This window comes from Bos grunniens, chromosome 7 (genome assembly GCF_055505025.1).
Source record: "Bos grunniens cultivar Pamir isolate PY7600 chromosome 7, Bosgru_T2T1.0, whole genome shotgun sequence".
In the NCBI taxonomy this organism is placed as follows: domain Eukaryota; kingdom Metazoa; phylum Chordata; class Mammalia; order Artiodactyla; family Bovidae; genus Bos; species Bos grunniens.
In genome coordinates, this window is record NC_141171.1 from 70597127 (window position 1) to 70622423 (window position 25297).

The 25297-nt window shown below is 40.8% G+C and overlaps 1 protein-coding gene across 17 annotated transcripts in view; it reads right to left on the reverse strand.

The window, feature by feature from the left end:
- The window catches only part of EBF1 (EBF transcription factor 1), a 411245-nt gene that overhangs the window by 276044 nt on the left and 109904 nt on the right, over window positions 1-25297 (reverse strand). Inside the window, exon 1 of one of the 17 annotated variants that reach the window (XM_086412676.1) lies at window positions 3390-3452. The exons of the other annotated variants lie outside the window; for them this stretch is intronic. The gene's annotated coding sequence lies outside the window, so the exon portion shown is untranslated. Of the gene's footprint in view, window positions 1-3389; window positions 3453-25297 lie in introns of those variants that run through there. 17 annotated transcript variants of the gene reach the window in all.

Sequence of the window (25297 nt, forward strand, 5' to 3'; positions counted from 1 at the left end):
GTCACATTTGTTGATTCCCTAAGTTACATGCTTCTACATTCAACACTGATATGGGGAAAATTTTTCATATTTTCTTGGGAGAACAACTTCTTTTTTAGAACTCTATTCCCAACCTCCCCTTCTAAGAAAGGATGAGTGAGTGAAGTTGCTCAGTCGTGTCTGACTCTGTGCGACCCCATGGACTGCAGCCCGCCAGGCTCCTCCGTCCATGGGATTCTCCAGGCAAGAGTACTGGAGTGGGGTGCCATTGCCTTCTCCAAAGAAAGGGTATAGGAAGGGAACTTCCAGAGGACAGCAGTTTTAAAATAAAATTACTTTTGGCCAAAACTAATCCATATTGATCAAAAGGTTCCTCCAGAGAGGTATTGGTGGGGCAGGGAGAGTCTTTCCAATTTGATGACTTCCTTTCACATAAGCTTATAGAAAACTACTTATTTTTCTCTGCCGTCATTTTTCCTCCCTACAAAAGCAGCATTATAGCCAAATCTCAGACAGCATCAGTTCTTTGGGAAATACAGGGCAAAACAGAGAAACAGGCTCACAGAGAAAAATATCAATAAACTCGAATTCACCCTGACGAAAAGTATACTCTTAGAAGGCAATTAGTAAACCCAAGAAATGCAAACCAAACACATTCTCTTTTCTATACTTCTTAGGGTTTTATCATCATTACCCTGAAGCCAAGTCTTCCTTTGAATTCTTATATTGATAACCAGCTTCCCCCATCTCACTGAAACTTGTTCCCTCAAAGACAGGCATCTGTTTGGCCTTGAAAACAAGGTCCAAATCATCTTCTTGGACAAGCAAGTCATAGTTACATTTTTATACAAATAACCAAAAGCCAATTCCTTTGTACCTTCATCAAGGATTAGCTGCCAAGAATTCTCCAAAGAGAACACAGGCTGACTTGAGCAGATAGTGAAGGATAGTAACTTAGAGCAGATGTCAAGTATATGATAAAGGAACATAATGGGATGGTGCTGCTAATATGCTCAGAGTAACCCCAAGTTCATCAGCAGCATCTGCAATAACAACCCAAGTTTCTGGATCTATACAGACAAAAAGCTCTTTCAGGAAATAAGACATTTAGAGAGCAGTACTTGAAGAGGGCTGGGGAGGACTGCTTTTTAGTGACAGCACCATCCATTGCATTTAACAGATGCACATAGAGCCCTTAGAAGAACAAGGCACTGTGTACACAGAAGTGCAAGAGATACACAGATCCCTCTTGGGCTGGTCCATATGGCTCTAATTCCATTGGAAAATACAAGAATGAAAAGCAATCTCATTTCAAAAGGCTGAATAAATGTACAACTTTCTTGAATCGTGGACCATAATAAATATGTCCCTTATCGTGAAATGGAGCCCTTTTCTATGAGACACAAATTAAGTCCCCACTACTATCAAAATCCTTGTTCTAGGACAAATTTCTTCTGCAGGGTCAAACCCATATCTATCTCCTAGCCTTTTGATACTTTTCCTATTAAAATCTGCTCTGAAAAGATTTTTAAAGTGTTAAGTGTCGAGTATGTGTTTAGAAGATCAAAGAGAGGTCTGTATTTGGTCAGAAGTCAAAATATCAATATGCTAGAATTTCAGCAGCAAAATTGTGGGGGTGGGGAGGAGTACATCAGGTAGGGAAAGAAAGGTGTAAGATGGTCTGGGGGAATGAGAAAGGGAAGAGGTGTTTCCTGTCCCAGTACCTTAGATTTATCACTGAAGAAGCTTCCTCAAGACACATGATAACCGTGCTTCTTGCACATGAAGTCACCACCATGAATAAACATGAATTCCCCTAGTGTCTTCCTAGGATGATGACTCTGAGAAAACTCCAAAAGGGTCACTTTCCAAAACTCAGTAATTTGAAAAGGTTTGTGAACGAATCATACATGGACACTCTTTTAAGAACAATGGCTTAGCATCCGTCCTTGAGAGAAAATATTTAAAACTCTAGGAGACCCTCCCTAAAACGGATTTTTAAGTGCAACTCCAACATCCTTGTCTGTTCTCCAGTAGGTTTAACTCCTCCCCACTAAGTACCACATCATGGAAAAACACATGTCAACAACTACCAATAATTGCAAAAAAATAATTATAAATTAGTTCTAGAAGTCTAAGTCAGTGCAATTCATTTAATGCTTCCACTGAGATCCTAGTCCAAGAAGAGTTAATCAAGCATAGCGGCTTCCTAATCAGAACAGTGAACTAATGATCGTATTTCTGAGTAATACCAGTCAGATAATGCTCTCAAAAGGTAGTTAACATCACTTCGGTGGAAAGGAATGACAAGTGCAAGTCCTAGTAGGGGTAATGCATCATTCATGCCCCCTCTCATTCTGACATTTTAACGTTATCTTGTTTTACTGTGTCGGCCTAACACTGCCACTGCTGGCAAATTAAACTGTGAACTTACAAAGTGGGTGGCAATAAATACAAATTATGAGAGTTCAAAAGATGTCCCTGGAGGTGCACTGCTAGACACAGAATGTCTCTGGCTTTTCTGCCACATAGCAATAGACAAGAGACAGAGCAGAACAGGCTTTCCTGGATGTGGGGGGAAAAAAAAGAATTAACTAGCTGATGATAAAAATGAGATGAAAATTAAGGGAAAACACATGTTTCAAAAATCGATTTAAAGAAGAACATACCAATGAAAAAGGGAAGAGATCCAGAAAAACTATATAAACATCAAAGTGTTATAATATACCAGTCTTTTATGTCAATGACATCAAAAATCTGTTTTGAAATTGAGCCATGTATTTATAAATTAACAAAAATAACTTCCAGGTATGCTGAGTAAAATTTACAGTGAGAAAATCTGCACTGAAGCCATGAATCTTTTTCAGCTTATAAAGTTGTTGTTAAATGAAATCAGAACCACAGTCCCCCTTCTGAACCTAACAAAGAAAGGAAAAAAAAAGAGAAAATCAGCTTCTTCTAAGTAACTGTGGGTAGACCAGACTGGCATGGAAGCCACTGAAAATATAAGTATCAAGAGTTCCTCGGGAAGCAGTTATAGGCCAAGAAAGGAGACTCTCAGGAGTCTTAATTTCTGCAAGAATTCCATGTGCTGTTCTGGTCAACTCATTCTCAAGGGTTAATGGGCAAAGTCAGGGAGAAGCAAATGAACATTAAAATGGCTCTAGAAATTCTTCTGGGGGCTTTGTTAACTTCAAATGCCCACAATAAAAGCCAGAAAAACACCTGAAACAAAAGAAATCTGCTCCTTAAAGGCACATGAACAATGAGAGCCCTAGCAAGTACAGCCGGAGATCAGATTTTTTTAATATCGCCTAATACTGATACTTTTGCTCCCAATTTGGTCTAGTTCCACTAATGAATCTTATAAAGTATTTTATCTGCCTATTCCATGCCCACAAACCACTCACAGGAGACTGGGAAATCATCACTTCTTCCAGAGTGCAGATATCAGTTGGACCATATGCAACAGCGGCCTGTTTATTTTTCCCATAAGCCACCAGTTTCATAGAAACTCATTAGCATCACCTGTGTTAATTACACTAGCAAACCAATCAACAGCTCCTTCTTAATTAGGTTTTCTTTATTAAAGCCGGAAATTGCCAAGGAGACAAAAGTCACCTGGGGAAATTATGTGAAAAGGAGTGTTTATGCCAAATTACACACTAAAATAATAATAAAATAGCCTGGTTTGTTTACAGGAAAAGGAAACAATATTAATATTCAAGGTCACTGGCACACTCCTTATTAATTATTCTCATTATATTAAATTGTGATCATTTCTGCTTCAAGAGGGTTGGCTTATAGAAAGTCTTTGTACTTGAAGTTGACTCACATCAGAGTTTAATGGCTGTGGTCAGCGATTATGACTTGCTTATTCCATAAACACGAGCACCCACGGGTTAAAGCAGTTAATACTAATTTCATGAGCTCATGTCCCAACTGTAACTCAAAATCCTGTATGTCTGTTAGCAAACCTAGAAAGGCATATAAACATCTACTCTGAAAGGAAAAGATACTCATGTGAATCTTGAAATTTGCAGTTCTCCTAAAAGAGAGAGGAAAAAAGACTTCCAATCATATTCCTCTCACTTTCCAAGAGCCTTTCAGCCAGAGCGGGGGTGGGGGTTGGGGGGGGGGGGGCGTCCCAACACTGAGAACACAAAAGCAGCTTTTAGAAGAAGGCTCTTTCCCTAAGGTTAGACTTATAGGGAGGTTCCCCTGGGACATTTAAACCAAGCCTGGCTGAAACACTAAAAGGAGATGGCAGGGAGCTTCCTGCTCTGGTTGTGTGGAGGTGGAGAGGGTGGGGCAGTCCTGGGACCTAATAGATCTTTTCATCTTCAACTGACTATAAGGCTAAGTACACTTATCGTGTACTCAATATCTACCTTCGGAATAATAAAATCTGGGCACACCCATCTATAAAGTGGGCCTAACAATGCATAATCTGATTCATACAAAAAGAATTAGTTCATATTTAGAAAATGCTTTGATGATTGAAATCACTGTGAGAGTGATATTTGTTCTTATTCCCATTGCTCCTGGAAAATAGCCTGTCCAGGAGGCCTATGACTTCCCATTCTCTGTTGTCAAAAGAGCAACAGGTAAAAAGTCAACTAGATCTGGGAGTTGAACCTGTAGGGAAAGGAAACGTGGACTGGAACAAGCAAACATCGATGGAATCACTTTCCAGCATCAAGCCCAGGACCCAGCAGTACTGACTCTCAATGGTTCCCTTCTTAGGGTCTTCTTGGCTCCTGAGTGAGTTGCCACACACTTCCCACTTCAGGTCAAGGCATAAGGAAGCTGGCTGATTGTGCTGAGGAATATTCACTAGAGACCCAGGAGAGTTGCTGCAAGCCTCATAAGAACCTTTGTGTTTTCTGGAAAAAATGCCACAGAAGATGACAAAAGACCACAAGCAGAGACATCTGAAATGGTATTATAGCCAGAGAGAAAGAAATATCAAAGGATTTTTGTTGTAGACTCTCAAGTCTAGAGACATCTACTCAGTACTGCCTTCAAGATCTAAGGCCCTGGAGATGCTCTCTCTCCTCCACCTTGGAAAGGTGCCTAGAACCTGGAGTCTGTAACTCTGGAATTCCTTCCTACTGCTCAAAGAGGAATAGCAAAGATGAACATCAAAGGAATATAGCTAAAAAGGGGAAACAGAATAGGGACCCTTATACACAAGTAAAGAAATATTTGGATACAGATAACAACCTATGTATTTCTTTTTCTTGATCATCTTGCTAATTGACACGGTCATTTTTAACCTTCCTTTCAGAGCTCTCACTGGCTTGTCTAGAGAATGAAACTTCAGTGCACACGAAAGTCAAGGTGTCAGGGTTGAGTCTCCATGACTGACTGATGACCTTTGTGGAAAGGTGCTTATCAGGACAGGCCACTGTCTCGCCTGCTCACCTCCATCTACATTCCCAGCTGTGCTTTCTCCCTCCCCTTTCACCCTCCCAGCTGGATCCCTTGTCACTCAGGCCTCAGCTGAGTTTATTTCACATAACCTCACCCAGATCGCGCACACACTGCATATTTGGGTACACAACTGTCACATCACTAGATAGTTTAGGCAGAATGTTAGCAATGGGGTTATCAAGGCAGATCTTTAATGGGGGCAAGGGATGTTCCAAAATATATTTTTATACATCAAGGTCAGCTTAAAAATCCTGTTAGTGAAGCTAACACAGAAGCCATTATAAAAAAAAAAAAAAAAAAGAATCCTAAGTTGCAGTGGTTTTTTTATTTAGGGTTTCACTCAGGAAACACTAGGAGACCTTGAATATTCAATACCTGTTGCTGGGAATGCTTCCTTTTAGGATTTACTTGCTTATTAAAGACTCGGTGGACATCTCCCTCACTGTCCAAAAGCCTGTCTATCTGTCCTCTACCTCCAATGGCTTCCCATTTCACACAGAGTAAAGGGCCAAGAGTTTCCTATGGACTACGGGGCCCCTGAAAGGTCCCATTATGCTTCTGGCAGCGTCACCTGCTACTCTCCCCCTTGCTTATGCCGTTCCAGCTACACTGATCTCCTGACTCCTTCTCAAGTCTGTTAGGCACACTCTCCTCTCAGGGCCTCGCCTCAGCATGGCTTGCTTCTCCCTTGCCTTCCCTTCCCCTGGCCAGGCTCACACTCTCTACCCCTTAGGTCTTTGTTCAATCACCAACGGATATGTGGAGCTTCTTCTGGCCAGTGTATCTCAATAACAATTCTAACCCTACCCCAAACACTCCCTTCCCCCATTTCCTGAATGATTTTCCTCAGCAAAATTTAACACTGTTTGACATTCAATGTATTTTGTCTGTCTGTCAGTCTCCCTCCAGCTAAAATGTAAGCTCCAAGAGGGCGGGGATTTTTTTTTCACACTTTCATTCATGCTGAAGCCCCAGTGCCTGGATGCTAGGGGGCTCTCAATAAATAAGTATTGAAAGAACAAAAGAATGAAGGAGGACGGGAAAGGAAGAGAGAAAGGATGTTACTGCTACCTTAGCTTCCATTCATTTCTTTCCCTCTTCCCACCCACGTCCCATTTCTAGAACACTCTTCTGCACCCTGCCACTCCAATCCCACCTCCTTCACCTGCTTAACCCTCACTCTTCCTTCACCACTTTCTCAAGCATCTCCCTGGCCTCCTTTACCATGTCAAACCACCACACACACACTCTTCTATCTCCACTAAGTTGACCCAGCCAATCAATCAAACATTTAGTGTTCATGGAACCCATGTGACTTGCATGATCTTAGTTCCCCAACCAGGGCTTGAATCCTAGCCACAGCAATAAAAGCACCAGGTCCTAACCACTGGACCACCCGGGAATTCTTGAGTGTCCTCTCTTTTATGAAGGTATCCCATTATAGATTTATCATTTATGTGTGATTTTTAAAATTAAGGTCTGAGCCCCACACCCCTACCCGAATCCCACAAGAACAAGACTCTATCTATTATCATTATACTTCAAGTTACTAGCACACAGAAGAGATACAATTCTATTTGTTGGTTGAATGAACTAAAAATTTCCTCTGCAGTAAACAGAGCATCAGAAAAGTAGGAGTAGTAACTGTGGTCATTGTTATTGTTTTTAATAACAATGTCACCTTTTGATTCTTGTCATCTCACACCATCTGACCCAGCACCATATGCCCCACTTTGAACCCTGAAAAACACCAAAGACTCCCAGATCTTATAAACTGCAACCCCCTTCTTATTTCTAACATACTTTGCCGGTGTTCCCATTCATTCATGCCTCCATTATCCAATTTACCATTCTGAATATGTCTATAGGTCTACATGCTCCCCAAGTTCATAAGTGCAGCTTATTCTCTTTATATCTCTAATTCCTAGTACTGTGACATAGTCAATAAAAGTTTGAAGAAACAAACAAGTAGTTACTCTATTCTGACTGATTTCAAGTCCTCTGTGATTAGATTACAACCTGTGATTCAGAGACCTCCAACAAAATCAATGCCTTGTCTCAACTTTCAAGAGCATGCAGACTTGAGGAAGAAAGTAGCAAATCATCTAATTTTGGTAGCCTATGTTCACAGTCTCAAGTAAGGGTAGCCAGCAGTTCTGATCTTTCACAGCCTGGAGTTTCTCAACTGCCATTTGAGAGGCATTTCGAAAATCCTCAATTCTGAACTGCTTCACTTTAACAATCTGTCTAAATTTCAATTGTTTTACATAATTTTTTTCAAGTTTATTGGTAAGAAAAAAATTCTCATTGGTAATATACACAGCTTTGAGATGAGGGTTTTTTGGTAGACAATTTCTTGAATACACACACACATTATCTCCCTGATAGACAATAATGGCTCTTTAAGGAGCTGTCATAATCAATTGTAAAAATACATATTTAGAACACTTTTTAAAATGTGTGTATTATAAAAATGTTTTAAAATGAAAACTATTTACCCAAAAGACTATAATGGTTCTGAAGAGTATTTTATAAATCCATATTTGAGACTTCAAGGGGGAAAAAAGAGATTTCTGACCTGGGGGATCATAAAGACTTCACTAAGCCATTAACATTTACTGTCTCTCAAGGGCTAAAAATGTTGCTGGGAACTATGTTTCCAGGTTAGAGAAAAAACAAAGACCATTCTTCTGACAAAGGGTCTTAGATGCAACTCTGTCCCGCCCCAAAGGCTGGAAGACACCAGTCCATTATACTAACTAATGGCACACTTGGAAGAAAATGCCATCCAAAAGATGTTAGCCCAGGGATCTTGACTAATGGGTACTGTCTAATGTTCCAAGATCCCATCAGCGCTGGTCACTGATGAGACATTCTAACAGTACTGCATTAAGACCTTGGTGGAGAAAGTCACTGTGGGAAATCTGATAGGATGAATTGGATATCTGAGGAGAAGACACTCTTTACCCCTTTCATCTCAAGCCTGATACAGGAGAAAAGAGATGATTAATAATCATATGTAAAAACGTAGTCTTCTATACCTTCTGTATCTCCTTCCACAATCCCAATCAAGGAAAACATATTTGATTAAGAACCCTTAGCCTTTGTACTTATACTTAGTACTAAGTGTTATATTTACTAAGGCAGGAAATGGGACACTTTCTGGTTAGTAGAAGGAAAAAGCATTCACTTCAACACTCCATTGGAAATTTTCTCAGGAGATGAAGAGTTTGTCTGGTGAATACCAGAAAATACACTGAATCAAACCCAAAGTTATGATGTTATATAGTGTCTTCATGTTTTTTTGTCAACTCTTTTTTAAAAGAAGAGTTTTTGCTTTTGTAAGGAAAAAAAAGAGTTGAGGGGCCCCAAAGTTATGAATGTCATATTGTGCCTTCATATTTTTTGTCAACTCTTTTTAGCAAAAGATTTTTGGTTTTTGTAAGGAAAAAAAAAGAGTTTGGGGCTGGCACGAAAGAAAGAGGGAGAAAAAGAGCAAGAAAGAAAAGGAAGGAAGACTGAAAGACACTGGTGATATTACACACTAAGTGCTGGCCTAAAGCAAAATATCACAGGTAACCTATAAACAGAAGTCAAAACTGGAAAGACGGGAACCTTAACCAGAACCACATGAGAAACACTACTGGATCTAAACAATTGTGGTGAAGGCTGACAGGGGGCTCGAGTTGACACATTTTTCACTTTTTTACACTATAGCTTTCACAAATCTCTACTGGGCTTCCTCAAAAACCTTACCTATCGGGTCTGAAGGACCAGCTGAGTTTGATCAGGATAGCAGTGCACCCCCATACAGGCGAAACGAGGTCATGGATGACTGCACTCGACTTTACCCCAAAGGAAATTTAGTCCCTAATAGTTAATGAAATGAGCAGATTTCCTTCTTACACCTGAAATAACCAACCTGCCTCCAGTCTGCTCAATATACCGTCTCCAACAGCAAACAGCCCCAGCCAAGAGTACCTTCAAAGCCAAGCTTTCATTTATAGTCAAGACAGAATCAAATTGGTCCTTTTTATGTAACATATGAGTTATGCCGATCTAGCCATTCATACACAGCAAAGTACTGGTTCATTGTTTTGGCTTCATTCCCTTTCCTGTAACATAACAAATAGATCTAAATACTCAAGGGTTCCTAAGCCCTGTGATGAGTACTCAGCTCTCGTCAATGGTAATGGGACTTAAACCTAGCACTTTAGGCAGAAGGCACTGCTTTGTTGCGACTTTTCCTTCTTTCCCTGAGCTTGATTTCACACCAGCTATGTTCACAAACCCATAATAAATCACTAGGAATGTAAAATACACTACACTTCCCCCCTACGTTGGCCTGGGTCATTTATCATTCTGCGGATTTCAAAAAGATGGTAGTGTTTTTATTGCAAAGGCCTTGTCATTACAGAAACTAGAAAAGTATTGATCACAATTAGATCATGTATTAGCAGCCCCTGATGCCTGGACAGCTGAAGATTTCAAGCTAGATCATTCTCCCCTCCATTAAAATTCTGGACAGCAAATTTCTTTTATGTTAGAATAACAAGTATAAACCCATAAAATGTAACCTAAAAATGTAATTATAATTGCCATGCCAAAAGCAAGCCAGTCAATATCTTCACAATTCTAATAGTTTCAAGCACTAATATCTTAACGGTCTCACATCACAGTACTGATTAAAGAAATATTCTGTCTTTTTATCTGTATGGAATGTCCAGCATAATCACTGAAGCATAGAGAGCTAAAATATTTATTAGTGAGTATACATCTTGGTTCAGGCAGCGAATGTCAATTTAAGGATGGAAAGTTACAACCCAGCTCTTTGCTCAATCCATTTTCAGGATCCTCTAGTGCTCCTCGGGTAGTCATCCCAAGCTGAGGAAGAGATCTTAGAATCTGCCCCTCTACCCTAACGAACTCATCTGGCAGATTTTCCAGAAAGTAGCTCTTCTCAGGAGCTTTGAAACTGGCCTCAAATTGACAGTGACTATCGTGGAATCAATGTCAACCAACAGAGGCAAGCTTGAAAAAAGGAGAGCTGTGAGGATGGAAAGCACAAAATGAGGCCACCTTGACAGCAGCAGATCCTCCCACCCACCTTCCTGTCCAGCCAAGCAGACAAGCAAACAAAACTATCCATTTTAACATGACTGATCAAAATAAACGCAATCTGAAATCTGAGAATCAAAACCTTTTCCCACAGAATACATCATCTATAATTTATATCTTGAAAGTTACCAATCATTACATTCTTGCCAATTACCAAATGCAGAATTAGAAGGGACATGTAAAAGAGTGTCTCCAAGCTAGACACTTAATATTGTTTCTTTCTCCAAACTGTATGATTGAGTTATGTAGATTTGGAATGTAAGACATACGAAAAGGTGTTTTAAAATGAACAGCATATTCCTGATAATGTCTCTTAGAAGGGAACATATATTTTCTCCCAATTAGTTTAGCAGGAGTAAATTTTAATACCCTATCAGTTCAGACACATCAGCACACTGGTCAAATAAAAATTGCTACCATGTGATGTGCACAATTAATTTTACAATTAAACTTATCTGTGTAATGTGCATTTCCAGAGCTAGATAGAAATCAGGTGGGGAAAATCCGCTTCATTTAGGGAAATACACTCTGTAACTTGGTAAAAACCGCCACAGTGCTGCCCTCCCCATGGGCCACTGAGGGAAAGCATCTATGAGGACTTCTCCCCAATTCTCAAGCAAACAGAGCAGCAGGCTTCAATCCACCCACTGTGGGGAAGAGGGAGCAGGGAGGAGAGAGAGGAGGGCAAAGGGGATGAAAAACAGGTGATGCCCAGCTCCAGAATTAAGTGAGAATGCCAACCTTGTCAGCCAAGGATGGCCAGACAAAGGGAAGAGGCAGTCTCGCACCTCCACTGTCTACCCACGGGTTAACTGGCATTTCTCATACTTTTCACCTAGTCTGACTTGACAGATGCCTAACCTTAGCTACTGAGTGGAGACAGGCTGATGGGTCTTGGCCATAGAGGGGGAAAATTTTTGATGCTTCTCACTTATGACATGATTGATTTTCTTTCAGCGGCCCTTCACTTTGGGAAGTGGCGAGGGCTGGCTCACTGCGCCCCGGTGCGCCCTGACCCCCGACACGCGGCCGCTGTGAGGCTGGAAACCGATGACGGCAGAAACCTAAAAAATCAATAGGCCCTGTCAGTCAGGGGGGAGGCGGACGTCTTTTAAAAACCCAATCACGACATGTATTTGCTGCACGGTGTGGATCTACTGCACACTTGAGAACACACTGAATTTCCCCTTCCCCTTATTTATTTATTTGGCTCTGTTTCACACTTCATTTTACCTTTTTGGGGGAGGGGGCGGAAAAGACCTTAACCTTTCAGGCAGTGAGGGAGAGGGAGCAAAGCCCTGTGGTAAGGCTGACTCTTCATGATATTAACAGGAAAAATTCCCTGGAAACTATTTGAATAGTATGAAATAAATAGAGCCCCTTGTGGCTGCCAACATAAACAGTGACATCATTTTTTTTTTTTTTTGACATTATCTGGAAAGAATTTAGATATAAGACTTTTAAGTCTAAAAACACATGAGGGCAAAGCTGCTTAATAGACTTGGTTAAGGGAAGAGTATTGTTTAATTTTTCTTTGGGGGTTTCTTTAAGGTGCAAGAATGGAGGACACACATATGCACACACACACACTATAGTTCTCTGCCGGGGAACTAGCACAAGCACTGTGAGAATCGCTCACTTTCTGAGCAGGGTCAGTGTAATAGTCTCCATTCAGTGGAGAAGAAATACCAAATATGCATCCTTTCTTTGGGAGACAGACAATGCAAAACATGGCATTTAGCTTCTTCATGATCTGAGGAAGGGAAAAATAAATATCAACAATGACAGGCCAAAAAGATAAGAGAAATACCATCAGGTGAAATGCGGCCACACGGGGAAAGAAATTCCACACTCACACTCTCACACACACACACACACACACACAGCGAGTGAAAAGGATCTGGAGACTATAGAAAAAGAGGGAAGGATACTATCAGGTACAACTGTGTATTATGGGATTTATGTGCAAGTGTCTTCCAGAATTTCTGTGACATGCTTTTCTTCTTTCTTTCCAGAAAAATAGGTATATTATGCATCATCTTAAAATCTACCAAGGTAAATATCATATATTAAAAAGAAAACAAATAAACAAAATCTGTGTCTGAATTCCCAAACTAAGCCCAATTAAAGGTTTTTTTATGGCTGTAAACCTGACAAGCTACAATTTCCCCCTGTTGCAGTGGGTGTGTGTGTTTTAATGTAATATTAATGAGCCAGGATGGAGGGTCATAAAAAGTGATAGGTTTTTTCGATGGTAAATTATAAATCGGTATTGATTTTTCCCGGCACTAATGCAGCCAGCTTATTGTAAGACACCACAGGCAAAGTGCACTTTATCAGATTAGACTGGGGCCGGTATCAAATATACATGAGAATAAGGATGCATCTGTGAGTTAGACTACACTTTTCTTCCCTAACAATGCATGAAATTTTTAAGATAAAAAAAAAAAAACACCAGACAAGAATACTGGGAAATTCAACATTTTTTTTTTCCAAAGCACAAATTTCCAGAATTGTTGCTCTTGGGACAATTTATTTCCAATTAGAATAGAAGGTAGTAATAATACTAATCAAATTATAAATAGTTTTCTTTAAAGGCTATTCTAAGTTTCTTTCGTTTAATTTGTAGTGTCGCAACGAAAGTGCGCACTCTGGCCTCTCCGCCGTGTCCAGCCTCTGGCTGCAGCATCATTCTTTCCCTCTGCCCACAAGTCATTGAGGTGGAGAACCACGGTGGATTAGAAAGTGTTATTTTTTCAAATGACTGAGGTTCCTCTCTGTTGGTATTTTATAGTCATAAGGACTTCATTAGACACTTCAGTGGAGCTTTCAGCTCTTGAGAGCCAAGAGAAGCCAAAGAGAGCATAAGAACAGGAGAAAGAAGAGAAAATGACTGGAACCCATTTCCCTGGACAAAGATGTTATTATTTGTCTTCTTTCTCCAAACATGGGTCAGCCTCTGACTCATTCGAATGTCAACAGAGATCCAAGTCCTCACCCTGAGTGTGTGTTTGCCTTTTGTTCTTTGGCCGAGACTTCTCCAGCTTTGTTGGGAACACTAGCAGCCCTGTTTCCAAACACTTCCCGACTTCTTCCTATAACTGCTAGCACACTCTCTATCAAAATCTGCCGCTCTCCTCCTGCACAAAGGCTGTGCTCCCACCACGTGACGCCAAACCGTGCCCAGCTCTGAGGCCGGGTCCTCAGCCAAGATTCCTTCTCTGTCTCCACAGCGTGAACAAGAATTGGAAACCCACACACTCACCCCCAAGATAGTCTTTTTTTAAGAAGTCGGGGAGAACATGTGTTTATTGACAGTTCATTAACAAACATCAACCCCCCTGCAAGCTGTTTACTAAGGAATGTAGTGAAGTGAAGAAGTGTGAATATAAATAACTAACAAAGGAAGAATGAGAGAAAATATCTCAGGGCTGTCCCCTTTTAACGTATTTTGAATCTGTTCTCTTTTCTACTGAAAACATACCACTGAAAGTATATCCATGGCTCCCAAGACAGTAAAAACAACAGGTATTTGTGTACTGATACCTAGAACATTTAAATAAAACACAGAAAACCTGGGCTACACCATTTCGTCTTATTTTTACTCCTTGTCTAGATCAAGGGATGTAAACATTTTTTTTAAAAAAGGAAACATAAGCTAATAATTTTCATTATAATAAATTTACAGCTAGAACAAAATTGCTTATTTCTAAAATTTGAAGGATGTCAAAACCACAGTAAAAGTTCACAAAAACCAGGCCCCAAGTTCGAGGAGCATAAAATCTAAGTTAGAGGTAAGCAAAATCAGCAAAAAAAATATACACTGTTCAGTAAGGTGTTTCTCATTTGTTACATCGATACTCAAAATGGACCATATTGAGTAAGGGTAGCTAACTATTTCCAAATGTTAAAAAAAAAAAATCTTACTACAATATCCTTGCATCAAAATGACTCCTGCAATTACAGGAAAAAGGGAAAATGTTTTGAGACAAGAACAAATCAGGTAAAACCTAATAAAGCCAAAAGGAAATTAGAAAAATAGAAGGTTGTTTTCATGGGAGTTTAATCTTTTCACCGAAAAGTGATCATTATATGTCAAATCAATTTCTTAAAGATCTATTTTATAACGTTATGAAAGTGAAAGCATACATTTTACCTATGCTAATTTAACTTTATTAGTGATGCCAAAACCCTCATTTACATTTTTCATAAAATCACGCAGAGGTTCTCCCTGCTTTAGGGATAAGCTAATAAACAAACACATAAATTAGTGTATTTTAATTAAATGTTATCCCATGAAATAATATTGTACACCACCATCTAATGTAAGAACAACTTTCTTACTTAAAATCCAGTACAATATTAAAATATTAAAACTCATTAAAAATTAATTTTAAAATACTTTACAAATGTTCAAGGACTCTGAGTTCTCTATTTTTAAAGGTTTTATGTTGTTGCTGTACCTATGATGTAATCCCTAAACTCCCAGAAAAATAGTGCAAGAAGCTAAGATTACTTTGCAGAATTGCACTGATGGACTTAGAAAAATTGCTATTGCTTTCTTTTAAAATTTTTTCAACAAAACAGTGTTGCCGGAATCTTTCAAAAAAATTAAAAAACAAAACAAGAAAGTTCATTACATGTTTACAGCAAAACAGGATTGAATAACAACTTCAGGTCATTATTGTAAAGATCTGAGGTACTCACTGAAGATTTATCTCAGCAAGGCTCCTGACTGCATAATTTTAAACTGCATTCAACTCCCTTAAGCAGAATCTGAGAACCTACTAAGCACCTAAAATGAGCTACACATGTGGGATTTAATTGTCAATGTATGGCTTGGAGAAGAGGATTGAAAATAAGCTTAAGCTACTAGCAGCCTAGACCAAAGCACAAACTAATTGAAACTCTACAGTAAAGACTCGATAGGTTTTACAACATGTCTATAAATGTCTTCTGAGATCCTAGGTCAAACAGATAAAGTGCCATGAGACAAGGAACTAATGAATGCAAATCATCTGACATTTATTAAGTAAATATTAGCCACTACAGTTGTTACTAACAGTATTATTTGCACAGTAAGGCTCAATCACAGATGCAGATTGACCAAAGTTTAAAAACCCAGATGTAGAGGATGCACTTGGGCTCACTTCCTACTTAAGCTAATCATCATTTACTGAGGGACTCTTTCTCATGTGTCAGACACTGAGTTAGGCAAAGAGGATGCAAAGAGCAACCGGATTAAGCTACCTGAGGGCCAACTTTGTCTTATTCACTGCTGTGTCTCCAGTTCCTAGCACACTGCCGGACACACTGCAGATACTTGATAAATATTTGCTGAATAAATGAATTAATAACCAAACAAAAAGACCCATATTGACGAAGCATTCACAGTTTAATTACTTTTGTCATACTTGGATTTTTCTATAACAAATCCAGCTAGCTCTTTTTGAAAACTCCTCCCTAGATAAAAGCATATGAATAAAATAGCTGTGATCCCTTGGTTTGAGCATATAATAGAGCTGGTATTTAAGGGGAAAGGTCGCTGTTGTGGTGTAAATAGGGGCAAACTTCTGCTCAGCATCCTATGTATGAAGTTCTTGGTTTAACCAGAATTATACCGGAAGGAAATTCAACATACACACACAAAAAATGCTCAGAAATACTGCTCTGTCGCCTTGTGAGACTGAGCCTTCACAGGACCCGTCACCCACACTTCAGCTAAGAGGCCCAAAATACACATCATGGAGGCCCCAGACTCCCTAAGTCCCGTGACAGAGCTCTTGTCAGTAAAATACCAGCTTTTCATTTCAATCAAATTACTGTGACAGCTCAGATGGGGGTAAAATAGCACATGGGTTCCCCTTTGGCAACAAACCTTTAAAAAAAATATATCTTTCATTTGGTTGAAATTCTTAGTAACCTGAAAACATGAAAGAAGAAAGGAATAATGGGCCCCAAGGAAGCAGGTAGGGGGTTTCTGTGCATGTAAGTTGTTTTGAAGAGGCACATTCACTCAGCAAGCTCTCTGAAAGTATGACTGACTTGATATTTCCGATACAACTAATTTACAACACGATCTGAACTCCGCTGCAACCACTCGTGGATGCGGGAGGCATCTTTCCGATGTTGGTGGAATGTTCTCTAGAGCAGTATTGATTGCACAGTGATGGGAAACGATAGGACAAACCTGAACTAATTAAGCAATAAGCTCAAAGACTACCTACCTTCAATACTGTTTGAAGGTACATTTAATTATTGCGTGGATGCAACAACACGGGGAGGAACATGCCATTTAGGTAAATGTATCAAAGAGTATTGACCGAATGACTAAGGCTCCCTATCGGCTCTAATGTATTTAGGAAATCAAAGAGCATAAGAAGCAAATATTTCAGTTTGGAAAGTGAATGCTACCACACGGGTGGAAGCATGGAAGAGGGAAGCTGATGACCAAATCAGAGATAATATACTCAACTAAAACCTAGAATAAGCAGGTTCCAAGCCCACGGTGGGCCGTGGGCCATTTTAATAATACCTGAGGGCATTTTAGTACTTTATTTGTGCAGAATTTCATCCTACAACTTTGTGTGTATGATCAATCAAGAAAAATAGAAGTGTTTCTTTGAGTGGAAATTCAGTAGCAAAAGATAGAATTAAACTGATGGTTTACTGTTATAATAATTGGACACTTTAGTTAGCAGCTGATTTCCCATGAATCTCATAAATGTCAAAGTCAAACTTGGAATCACAAAAGGAATAAAATATCTAAAGGAACCCTTTAGGGCCTGGAGGTCCTCTGAACTCAACCTTTCACTTTAGAGGAGACCACTGCCTGCAAAGTATGCTGCTAATAACATAGCCACAGTAGCCAAAGTCATAAATGTTTATGTTCTCACCTGGTTTGAAAACTGATTTCTAAGATTCCGTCCAAGATTTCAGCTTTCTAAATTCTATTCTCTAAGCTTCTCAAGTCTCTTGTCTGATGACCTAAGTTTAAACTTCATTTTTCTATTTTGTTTTTTAGAGCATTTTTCTTATAGGTACCACCATCACCATTTTAAGGCAAAGAAAGAGGTACTCATAATGCATTCGGGGTGATTTTAGTGATACAGGAACACGGGCATTAAATAACACTGAATCACATAATGCGAAAGTCTGTCCCTTTTCAGTTTTCTCTTTATTTTACAATCAATGAGAGCGCCTCCGTTGGGTGCTAGAATTTCTTGAGCACCTAACGCTTGCCAGCCTCCACGTCTGACAGAGCCACTGGCAGGCAGCAGCGCCCAGCCACAAGATCACAATGCTGCTTTCTTTCCTTTGCGTGTATTCTGTGGTCACCTTTCATTTACTGTAGGTGAGGCTGAACTAGCACTTACTGCAGCACATAAAGTCTCCTTTTCAAATAAATTCAAGTTTAAAAGAGTGAGTTGGTGTAAGTAAGTTTCTTGCTTTAAATAGTACAGATGGTACAAAGATATGGTAAAACTCATGGAAGAAGTCTGAGTATGATGCTTAAAATAAGGAAACCCTGACATAAGAAAAAACACCCAGAGCTGAGAAACTAACAACCTGTGTTTTTCATGGTAGTTCTTCCACTAACCAGCTCTGGGACCATCTGGAAGTCACTGAACATCGCTTACCTTGACCAAAAAATAAAACATTAGATCTGTGTTTTTAACCTGACTGTCCACTACTATCACCTAGGGATCCTTTAGAAAATGCTATTCCTGGGCTCTACCCCAGATGCATTAATTCAGAATGTCTGGAGACAGAGACTAGACATCAGTATTTGTTCTAAAGATTCTCAGGAAGTTCTAATGTCAGGCCAGGGCTGAGAAACACTGAGGCAGATGATTTCTAAAATCTTCTGAATCCTAAGAAGCCACTAAAGGGTGCAAGAAATGCAAGCATCTGTTTTCTCCTTTTTTTCTTTTCAAACCTTCCCTCCCTGTCTTTCAAAGTATCCAAATACGTTTGCTGACGTGACACTTCCCAAACCACCATTATCCACAGAAGCTACTGATGAGCTGTTTTCCTGTTCCTCAGATCAGTAATAGAGCCGTTAAAAGAGAGGCATCAGAGTTAAACTCGGGAATGCTAGACAGACAGTGCAGATTTCTAACTCCTAGTCTAGTGTCTGGGAGAAAAAGAGCAGGAGGAAGGTACAACTCCTTAATCTGGAAGCCAAGGGACCCAGGAAGTTCAGCTCCTGAGGCCAAGCACAGGCAGGCTTATGGGGCAAACTCCCTGGGGAAACATGGATCCCGCTGAAGCCTGGAGCATCAGCCCTGGCCCAGCCTTCTCCTATTGCCACTTAAGCCCCTTCATCAATAACCACTTACCCCAGGAATGGCATACCAGCAAAGCCATTCCGAGCAGCCTGGCGCTTCCATCCAGCACAGTCCTCAGGTCAGGGGGCAACAGCGTGATAAATGCTGAGCCGCAAACTGTGATGTCTCTCCCAGCCACTGTCTCCTTCCCCAGCTTAATTAAGGAACCTCTCTCTGGCCTTCCCTTTCATCTTCCCTTCCTTGGTCTGCAGTCAGGGGACTGTTTTCTACTTCATGGTGTGACAGGTGCAAGAGAATGCCAATGACAAATTCTGAAGAATACTAGGAACAGATATGATTTCAGGACTAGATTTTTTTCTTTCTCTTTTATTAAAAGAGTCACTTCTGTCTCCTCCCGTAGGCTTCCCAAGATGATTCTCAGGCAGGGTGTTCAACCCCAAGCACTACAGGAATACACAAGAAGAGTACCCCCCACCCCATTATACAATATAATAATCAGCTGTAATCAACAAAGTTAGGGTTTCCAGGCAGGCATATGAACCCCTGGTTATATATTCTCTGATTTTATAAGAAAAGTCAGATACACAGATATGAATGTGAAATCTTCTGATTTTATGATACTAGCTTCTAATTCAAAATTTTTTAAAAATATTCTGCAGACCAAACCAAATTCATCTATGGGCTGAATTCACTCAGGGAGCCATACATTTGGGGACTTCCGTAAGCCAGGAGGTTGGGGGAAGGAGAGAGCAAATTCCTCAGAATTTAATGTCCCTCATTTCACTGGATTTGCCAGACTTTTAAGACTCTGGTCTGGACCCCAGCTTAACAATTCAATCATTCACCATCCAATTAATGATTAATATGACTATTTTTATAGCTTTTCATGTGTACTTCTACTAAACACTCCTATGAATAAGGTACAGTTATCATCACCATTTCATGATAAAGAGGCTGAGGCTCACAGTGATCAAATAACACGGATCACACACATCCAGAGTCTTAGACACACTGAAAGCTGAGGCTAGCTGATCCCAGTGCCCACATTAGTAACCCTGTATTAACAATGAGGAGTCCCATCCTAGAATTAAGACGTCTCAAGAAATAGCAGAAATGCTGGTCTAGTTGGGGAAATAAAGCAGACAGATTTTTAGTAAAATCCAGGCTTCCCATGTACCCCAACCATGTGCCTCTGGGCAAACTGCTTCCATTTTCTGAGCTTCCATTTCTTCTATAAAATGGAGATAGCATTAGTAGTCCTCATATAGGCTGCTGGGTGGGCATTACATGAGATAATCCAGGTACAGGCTTAGCATAGTGCCTGAAGGACAACAAGCATTGGATATAGTTGGGCTGCTATTGTTATTATTTTTGTTTTCTTTACTGTAAGTCATCACTGCTTATATTCAACCTTCTACCTTAAAGCTAAGGAATCCTAATATCCCCTAAGGCTTTAAGAACACTTTAAGCTTTTTAAAGCCTTTTAACATCCATTATTTCATTTTATCCTTCCAAGAACCTTATGGGGTAGGTGAGACAAGGATGACTTCATACAGCAGATGAGAGAAGGCGGCGGCAAAGAGAAGTTCCTTAAACTTCCCAAGTCACACACCTAGACACAGGCTCCATAATAAACCTGTTCAGTTCAGTTGCTCAGTTGTGTCCAACTCTGCAACCCCATGGACTGCAGCACACCAGTGTCCCCTGTCTCTCACCAACTCCAAGCTTGCTCAAACTCATGTCTGTCAAGTCAGTGATGCCATCCAACCATCTTATCCTCTGTTACCCTCTTCTCCTCCTGCCTTCAATCTTCCCCTGAGCTTTCCTCAATCACTAGACATTCAAGAAGGAGCTAGGCAGGGGAAACCTCTAAAACTAGAAATATTGTGTGTGTCTTTAGGTGCCTGAAAAATTAATGGGAGGTGTAACACAACTAATTGTCCAGAGTAAAAAAATATAAGAGAACTTCTGAAGAAAAGTAAATGAATTGGAATTAATACACTGAAAATTGTATAGATAAATACTTAGAGAAAATATGACTAGAAGAAAAGACTAACATGAGAAGAAACTGGAATAGGGGCATATGAAGAACTTCCTGGAGGACACAAAGGGACCTAGGGTTTCTGCTATGCATGTCACAAACTTACTAGAATTAGGAGTAGTGTCCTGTAGGTAAACTGGAGCAGCACTGTGAAGAAAGGCCAACATTCTCCCCAACTCCTGCCTCTGGAGCACGTCATACGGTCTGGACAACTGAGTTATGAAGTATGGTATTTCCAGCATGGAGCACATTATTTGTCCCATTAGTTCAGTTGCTCAGTCATGTCCAACTCTATGCGACCCCACGGACTGCAGCATGCCAGGCCTCCCTGTCCATCACCAGTTCTCGGAGTTTACCCAAACTCATCTCCACTGAGTCGGTGATGCCATCCAACCATCTCATCCTCGGTCATCCCCGTCTCCTCCCTCCTTCAATCTTTCCCAGCATCAGGGTCTTTTCAAATGAGTCAGTTCTTTGCATCAGGTGGCCAAAGTATTGGAGTTTCAGCTTCAGTATCAGTCCTCCCAATGAATGTTCAAGACCGATTTCCTTTAGGATGGACTGGTTGGATCTCCTTGCAGTCCAAGGGACTCTCAAGAGTCTTCTCCAACACCACAGTTCAAAAGCATCAATTCTTTGGCACTCAGCTTTCTTTATAGTCCAACTCTCACATCCATACATGACTACTGGAAAAACCATAGCCTTGACTAATGGACCTTAGTGGGTACTCATAGTAGGTGGACTGGCTGTTGATTGGCTGATTATTTAAATGAAGGAATCAGAAAGATGGAAGACATTATCTGACCAGAAAGACGGAAGAAGCTGTGAGCCCACCTGCAGTGGACCTGGCCCATTCTAGCAGATGTCTGTTATTTTTCCTGCCCAATCCCTCCATCATCTCTTTGTAATTGTACTTTCCCTTTGGTGAACTGTCCCTGGTCCATTCTTTGTGATCTTAGAGGAAATGACAGCCAAGTCAGGCCAATCCACTTTTCTCTCCTGAGATGCTGAATCTTGAAAAGAGTAGGACATAGGGGAAGAAATGGTAGGGCCCAGGCCTTTGGCCAGCAGCATCCTGAGAAACCACTACTGACCCCAATCCCCAGGGCTGCATTACATACTCATCTTCTCAGCACCCAATTATTGAACTCTTCTTCTGACTTTTAAGCTTACAAGTTATGACACCAATAAACCCTTACTGCTTCACTGACACGTTCTATAGCTTGTAACCAAAGAAGCATGTGCCTTAGAAGTGAGCAGTTGAGTGGACAGGCTTGCTATTATACCAGCTGATGCAATTCCAAGAGACTTTACATAGACCCATTATTCTCCCAAGTCTGCCTCCCAGAACCTATCAATAATATAAATACAGAGAAGGACATGGCCAGTTATGTTGTCCCTGGCTGATGCAGGGGAGAGATACCTGCTCTAAAGATTTCTCTTGTTCTGGCTCAGAATTAGGCAAAATAGAGCCTATGAAGTGACCCAGAGAAACAGGAGGAAACCCTCAAAAGACTGCAACAGAAAACCCTCTGGCAGCCACTGGTCTAGTCCACCACAGGCTGAAGCCCTCTCCTCTGCCCAGGAGAAACACTGCTGAACTGTCCTGATGATGATGCAAGCACTGCTTGCCTAGGAGACTACTGACTTCCTGACCCTCCAAGACCCAGTAATCCACCCACCCACCCCAACACCTCGAGCCACAAGTCTCCAGGATCACAGCAAATGGATAGATGTAGCCTGCAACTCCCTATCCAGCAAGAAACAGGAAAGGACAGACTGGGAAAGGAGGGCTTTCTGCAAAGCCTCCTCTTCAATCCCCGGGTCAGAAAGTGGGGCTTCTTGGTTTTTAATAAAATGCTCAGTTGAACCTGAAAGCAGGCCGCTGGGGTGGGAGATCACCCCTCTTATGCCAAATGGCGGGCAATTTCTTATGAGCGTGAAGAGCAGACACAAACATCTTCATGTCAAGGGATGTATACACATGGCTATGAGGCTCCTGGAAACCATCAAAGTGCTTAGTCATGGCCATCACAGTAATCCACCACCAATTAAAACCAAATGCAGGTATCCCTGGGAGGGGGGCAGACAGGAACTTGAAGTGCAGTGCGGCCTTAGCCCCACTCACTGAAGCCTTCCTCTCTCTGTGTGCAACTCCAAACCAAACTCATGACCATGAGAGCAGAGTGGCCCTGAGCACCAAGATCAGAGGACAGCAGAACTACTTCAAAACTTCCACTTAAGACGCTGGCAGGGCCTGTGAGAGGTCAAGTGCCCATCACAGCCACTCATTCATGCACTTACTAGCTCGTTCCAAACATGCTGATTATGAAAGCATCCAAGACGTGCTATCGCTCACTACTTCCTTCATTCAAAACAACACCTGTAGACTACCTGCGTTGCCGTGCTGAGTGCTATAACATATATTATTTCTGTGCAAAGCCCATGAGAAGCTTATGGTCTTAGCAGGAAGATTTAACAGGAAAAATACAACTAAAAAGCAAAGTGGAAAGTGATGAGTGACATCAGAGATCCTAATAAAAAAGACAGCAGGTGGCAGAGGAGCTGTTGGAGAGGGTGACTTAGAAGTAGATGAGGGGGACTTCCTCAGCAGCCCAGTGATTGGGCCTTCAGGGGGTGAGTTCAATCCCTGGTCAGGGAGCTGGGATTCCACATGTCCTGTGGCTGAGGAGCCAAAATATAGAACAGGGGCAATGTTGTAGCAGATTTAATAAAGACTTAAAAAAAAAAAGGGAGGTCCACATCAAAAAAAAATCTTAATAAGAAGTAGATGAGGAACCTTTAAGAAGGAAGCAAAACATGAACCTCCTGACAAAGGATGGGAAGGATTCTAAACACAGGAGTGGAGTCTGGGGCTGTGGTGGTGGTGGGGGGAGGTGTAATCAAAGGGCCCATTGGATGGTATAAAGTACATAGTCAGAAAAACACTACCATGACACCTCAATGGTGCTCTTCTGCTGGAGTGGAGCATGCTGGGGGGACACCCCAGGCAAACCAGGCCCTGGGTTCACATCAGGAAGTCCATTAACCAACATTCAGCAGTCACGGTTCTGTGACACCAGATAAAGCCCCTTCCTTGGAAAGAGGCATAATAGGAAGTACACACAAAGAGGGCTTCCCCAGCTACAGTGTGGAGGAACAGACAGAAGGCAACTTTTAGGCAGAGAGACCAATTAGAAGTGTAATGAAGCAGGCCTAAACTACGGTGGTGAAACCAGAAGGGAGCCACATGAAGACTGGTTCTCACTGAAACGTCACTAGTTCAAGCCCGGAAAATAAACACCGGGCGTGGATTTGAGAGGCAATGTGATTCCACCCAGAACTGGGCTCCAAGCTTGCTACCCCAAGGCAAACAAGAGCTGGCCGTGTGACCTGAACCTCCCTGTGCCTTGCTGTCTTTGTCTGTCACTCTCTGTAGTTACCTCTAAGGGGAATTATGCTTAGGATGGGCAGCTGGGAATGTTCTTCCACTTTTTTGGTAAGAATTATAAAAGCTTAGGCTAATAACAGAATTACACTCTTTCTTTAAGATGGTCCTTCAAAGCTTTGTATCCTCTATGTCAGAGATAATTCAACTTTAGAGAGAGGTTAATCTCAATGAAACCTATCACATTCTATTTTCCTGAGCACTGGTGAGCCAAGTGATAACAAGAGCCAATTATCTGTGTGAGAACTCCCTTAAAGGATCCCAACACCAAACCTTAGTCACAGGACATGCATATGTCCCAGTCATCACAGAAAGAGCAACAAAGAAATAATGTCAGAGGCAGAAGAGAGAACCAGGAAATCTCAATCCTACTATCTACTGTCTATGCGACTTTGAGCAATATATTACTGAGCCTTAATTTCTCCATCTATGTTGTGTCAAGTCCCTTCAGTCATGTCTGACTCTTTGTGACCCTGTGGACTGTGGCCTGCCAGGCTCCTCTGTCCATGGGATTCTCCAGGCAAGATAGGGTAAATAATATCTATCGCCTAATACAAATGAAAGAATGAGATAAATATGTATCACAAAACATAATGCCTGGCTCACAGTAAGCACTTGATAAATAGTAGCTGTTATTCACTGTTATTTTTTATTGCTTACATCACAGGCATTGTTTAATTAATTTTAAACTACAATATTTTGCATATCCTTTCTAGCATACCAGATGGTAGCTTAAAAATATCTGAATTGCTCATAAAAACAGTTTGAGACATTCCATTGAATAAGTCACTGGTTTATTTTTTAAGTTGAAAAATCTCATATTTTATGTAAGAGATGGCTTTGTAGAGATAGTCTTTCTCAAAACACTACCACATGTTTTGCCACTACTTCTTGACAAAAATATTTTCAAAAAAAGTCACACACACACACACACACAATTGTTCTGCTGTCAAGAAAACAGATCAGGCCTGAGATGTTAACATT